The following is a 6000-nucleotide window of genomic DNA, read 5'->3' as shown; positions in this document are numbered from 1 at the left end:
GTGGCTGGACCAGGCCAAGGGGTCGCCCATGTAACACCTGGCTGCAGCAGATAGATGATCATTTCCGAGGGTGGGACTGGACCGCGTGTCTGCCTGGGGGGTTGCCAACTGGGATCCTGAGTTGTTTTGTCGTGTAGTGGGTGCTGCAACGCACTGTACCAGTGCATGCTCCCCAACTTGACTTGATTTGACTTGTTCATTATTGAAACAAAATTAATGATTTATCTGTAAAATGTAACATACATACTTTATTGCAGTTCATCATGAAGTGATTTCAAGTATAAATCTGAGGATTCTAAATGTGCAGAGAGTTGGAATATCATACATTTAATGTGTTCTGTGTGGTGATCTATTGCTGTCAGGTCAGGAGGAAGCCCCAGAAAAAAAAAAAGACGGCACAGAAGACGTTGTGTGAGACTTTTAAAATGTATCATGTCATTATGATCGGGAATATGCAACACTTGAATATAAAAGCACCACGAATGCATTTGTATGTCGGCATTTTGCTTCACCACATTGAACCATTCATCAAACATTGAAGCGCGCACATCAATCTCGTAGGATCCGCAAAGTGGCTTCTGTCACACGTAGATAGTAACCAGAGACTCTGACGTCACATTCCAACTTTTAGAACACAGCGCCCCCCGACTTTTTGCTGGTACTGCAACTCGCACACTCGTCGTGTTAATTTTAGAGGACGCGTCAAATGAACGCTGGGAATGATGCGGGCGCGTACGCATTCTGAGCGTGAAGTATAAACGAGCCCTTTCTGTTATTTTAGAAGAATTAAGTGAATAGGACTGGAGAGCCTTGTTGGGCTGAATGGCCTGTTCTCGTCCAGATTGTTCTAATGGTCTGAAAGAAAGCAAAGTAACCAGATTCCACTGAGATAATGAGTATCCTTCCTCATAAAACAAATTTTCACGTAAGGTGTTATCACATAATGTGATTCCGAGTCGTTGGGTATGACATACTTAGTGATTGCAGCTACTGATCTCATCACAGGACCATGTCAGTTTGAACAACTGAAGACTGCTGGGCATGTCCAATGTAGCAGTTGTGTGCTGGCCTTCCAGGTCAGTCGTATTTACCCCATTTTGTGACCGACAATAACGTGCTGCCTGACAGAGGTAGTGTTGTAAGAAGGGTTTACAATCTCACGCAACACCTGGCTGCGGCAGATAGAGGGTCATTTCTGGAGGGTGGGACTGGACCGCGTGTCTGCCTGTGATTCAGTGTTATATAATAATAAAATGTGAAAACATCCAAGGGAGTGAATACTTTTTATTAAAACACTTTATTTAATTAGTTAATGGGTTTAGGTTTGGTTCATTTTGACTTTAATTAGAACATTAAAATACCCATTAGATTATCTGGCAATGTTTAATTTTCAAAATCCTCAATAACACAAGTGTTTTTATTAAGAAAACAAAACACAAATATCAAATCAGTACGGTAACAGAGATATTGTCTTCCAAAATATTTTATCAAAATGTCCACTTGGCTTATTCACTACTCCTTACATTACATTTACTTATTTGGCTGACCCCTTTATCCAAAGGCAGAGTACAACATTTATGACACAATTTCTTACATTTCTTTTGGTTTTCCAATTGGAGCACAGACAGGTCAGGTGACTTGCTCAGGGTCACACAGTGTTAGTAGCAGGAGTTAAAAACACAACCTCAGGGACTGAAGTCCAAAGCCTTAACCACTACATGACACAGCACAGCCCAGTCGTTAATACAGTGCCCTCCATAATGTTTGAGACAACGACACATTCTTCCTTGGTTTCCCCCTCTGCTCCACAGTTAAAAATTAGAAATCAAATAATTCAGACATTGTGATTAAAGTGCACATTGCACACCTATCCATCCATCCATCCATCCATCCTCTTCCGCTTATCTGAGGTCGGGTCGCGGGGGCAGCAGCTTGAGCAGAGATGCCCAGACTTCCCTCTCCCCGGCCACTTCTTCTAGCTCTTCCGGGAGAATCCCGAGGCGTTCCCAGGCCAGCCAGGAGACATAGTCCCTCCAGCGTGTCCTGGGTCTTCCCCGGGGCCTCCTCCCGGTTAGACGTGGCCGGAACACCTCACCAGGGAGGCATCCTGATCAGATGCCCGAGCCACCTCATCTGACTCCTCTCGATGCGGAGGAGCAGCGGCTCTACTCTGAGCCCCTCCCGGATGACTGAGCTTCTCACCTTATCTTTAAGGGAGAGCCCAGACATCCTGCGGAGGAAACTCATTTCAGCCGCTTGTATTCGCGATCTCATTCTTTCGGTCACTACCCACAGCTCATGACCATAGGTGAGATAGATCAACTGGTAAATTGAGAGCTTCGCCTTGCGGCTCAGCTCCTTTTCCACCATGACAGACCAATGCAGAGCCCGCATCACTGGGGACGCCACACCAATCCGCCTGTTGATCTCACGCTCCATTCTTCCCTCACTCGTGAACAAGACCCCAAGATACTTGAACTCCTCCACTTGGGGCAGGATCTCGCTCCCAACCCTGAGAGGGCACTCCACCCTTTTACGGCTGAGGACCATGGTCTCGGATTTGGAGGTGCCGATTCCCATCCCAGCCGCTTCACACTCAGCTGCGAACCGATCCAGAGAGAGCTGAAGATCACGGCCTGATGAAGCAAACAGGACAACATCATCTGCAAAAAGCAGTGACCCAATCCTGAGTCCACCAAACCGGACCCCCTCAACACCCTCAACACCAATGAACATACATTGCACACCTACCTTTGTTTAAAGGGATTTTCATACATTTTGGTCACAGCATGTAGAAATGACATTTTTTTCATGTGTTCACCCATTTCAGGGCACCATAATGTTTGGGACAATTGGTGTCACAAGTGTTTGTGATTCCTCAAGTGGGTTTTATTGCTTCAGAAGATACCTCAGCTTGCTTTTCTACCCTTTAGAGTCTGTAGTAGCCATTGTTCAACATGAATACAAGTACTGTGCCAATAAAAGTCAACAAAGCCATTATTGAGACAAAAACAAAATGAGAATAAAACCATTCGAGACATCAGTAAAAGCTTACGATGACTGAAATCAACTGTCTGGAATATCATGAAGAAGAAAGAACGTGCTGGTGAGCTCAGTAATTGCAACAGGACTAGTATGCCAAAGAAGACCTCCACTGCTGATGACAGAAGAAGTCTCACTATGGTGAAGGTAAAGCCCCAAACACCTGTCTGACAGATCAGAGATAGTCTTCAGGGGGCACATGTGGACGTGTCGGAGATGACTATCAGCAGAAGGCTTCATGAGACCACACTCCAAGATGCAGACCACTAGTTAGCCACAAAAACAGGATGGCCTGGTTACAGTTTGTGAAAAAGGACTTCTGGAAAAAAAAGTCTTGTAGACAGACGAGTCAAATATGAACCTGATCAGAGTGATGGCAAGGGTGGAGACCGAAAGGAACTGCTTGAGATCCAAAGCAGACCACCTTATCTGTTAAACATGGGTGGGGGGGGGGGTGGGGGGGGGGGGGGGGGGGGGGGGGGGGGGGGGGGGGGGGGGGGGGGGTTATGGCTTGGGCATGTATGGCATCCACAGGTCCTGGCACACTTCATTTATGGTGGAACTGCTGACAGCAGTGGCACAATGAATTCTGAGGTGTATAGAAACCATCTTATCTGCTCAAATTCTAGTACATTCCTCCAAACTCACTGGATGGAGCTTCATCCTTCAATAAGCTAATGATCCAAACATGCTGCCAAGGCAAAACGTTTTCTCAGTGCTTAAAAAATGGAAAATTCTTGAATGGTCAATCCAACTACCTGATTTGAAATCAAGTGAGCAGGCCTTCCATATGCTGACAAAAAAATGTAAGGGGACAAGGCCCCCGAAACAAGCAGGAGCTGAAGATGGCTGCATTAGAAGCTTGGTAGAGCATCACCGGAGAAGATCCTCAGCACCTGCTGATGTTTATGAATTGTAGACTTCAAGCAGTCATTGCATGCAAGGGTTGTGTGACAAAGAATGAAATATGATGGCTTTAACAGACCTGCCATTGCTATATCCCAGACATTATGGTGCCCTGAAATGGGGGGACCACATAGAAAAAGTGTTCTCATTTCTACATGATGTGACTGAAATGTATGCAAATCCCCTTAAATTGCACTTTCTTCACGTCTGACTTGTTTAAAACGTGTAGCTGAGGGGTAAATCAATAGAAAATGTGTCTTTGTCCCAAACTTTATGGGCACCATATGTAGCCCCTCACATGCATAATGACAACTGAAATGGTTATGATAGACGCTGCATACTTATTAGCATTCATGAATTCTTGCCAAACGCTGTCAAGAGATTTATTTTTTTAATACTTAAATAAAAATAATAAATTGTTTTTGCTGCTCAAAATCTAACCGCGAGTATTACTATTCAAGTGATTATTTTCCTTTGAGAAGCCCTAGTAACACTGATGCAGAAGTGTCTGATCATTTTACATTGAAATAAATTAAGGAATTGGAGTAACCCTTATTTTTTAATCTGTACTTGCACTATGTGAAGAGCGTTATACAAAAATATAAACTGTATTGCATATTGACAAAAACAGCATATAATCTACTCTCTATATATACAGTAAAATCCTATGCCTAAAAGTGCAACGATTTTATGTGACGTTTTTATGTGAATTTTCCTTTGGGATTAATAAAGTATCTATCTATCTATCTATCTATCTATCTATCTATCTATCTATCTATCTATCTATCTATCTATCTATCTATCTATCTATCTATGTAACGCTTTAATTCGGGTTTATTTTAAAACCTACATATATATGTTTGGTATCATTCTTTTCAGAATTTATCGAACTTTAACGCGACGTTGTTAGATTTTCAGATCCTTATTCCGTTTTTAAATGATGAACTAAAATATCAAGAAAGTCGTGTTTTTTAATTTTTGATCGAGTAAACATTCTTTCACATGAACAAACTATAAAAAAAAATATCTATTCATAACACCAATGTTTGTATTAAGGTGATTTAGTTAGCTGAAGGTCGAGTTACGATGACCCATTGCATACCACTTTAGCTTTCACGTGGTTTTTCCCGAGTCATTTTTTTAAAAAAAAAGTTTTTTTATCTATAAGAATGTCAGTTAAAACGAATGGATCGTGTATTTAGTCTCTTATAAATATTCTTCTAGCATAGCGGACCTCAGTTTAACGCGAATAGTCCAATCGGTAAGTGAGTAAATATTTTATTAATTTTAAATAATAATTCATTTTTCTTTTACACATTTATGCAACTGTTGTGGGCTGGCACCCTGCCCGTGATTTGTTCCTGCCTTGCGCCCTGTGTTGGCTGGGATTGGCTCCAGCAGACCCCCGTGACCCTGTGTTGGGATGTGGCGGGTTGGAAAATGGCTGACTGATATTTATAGAATTTCGGGATTTTTACCCCAATAAATAATAATTTTTCTTTTGAACATTTACAGATTTTACTAATATTCTGGCCGCAACTGGGGGTTGGGCGCTGAAGGCGCCAGGAGGGGGTTTGTCCCCCTAGCACATACATAAAATTAACTCTATAGTCTCTAATCTTAATATCCATCCATTATCAAACCTGCTTATGCCAGTTTAGGGAGCAACAGACAAGCAACCGCTTGGTGGCGCTGGAGTCCATTAAGTTGGCTCATTCGGACTCAAAGAGCGGCTGACTTGGGGATGGCAGTGACTGGGCCAGCAGCAGCAGAAGCACTAACTGCTGTGCCACCGGGCCTCCTGACCTCAAATATAATTATGCAGTTGCCATTTTGAATACACCGTAATAAATAAAAAATGTTAGCTCTGTATGTGGAACACGTGACTGAAATGAATCGTTTAATATATCGCCCACAACTTGAAATTCTGACTAACGTACTGTGACATCTTTAGTCGCAACAACTTCAAAACTTCTTATGGATTATTTTTTATCGTTTTAAGGCAATGCTTCTCCAAGAAACATGTTGCCATATATTGGTCTTATCATTTTC

The sequence above is a fragment of the Erpetoichthys calabaricus genome, chromosome 3 (genome assembly GCF_900747795.2).
Source record: "Erpetoichthys calabaricus chromosome 3, fErpCal1.3, whole genome shotgun sequence".
NCBI lineage: Eukaryota > Metazoa > Chordata > Cladistia > Polypteriformes > Polypteridae > Erpetoichthys > Erpetoichthys calabaricus.
Note: the sequence above shows the minus strand (reverse complement) of the source record.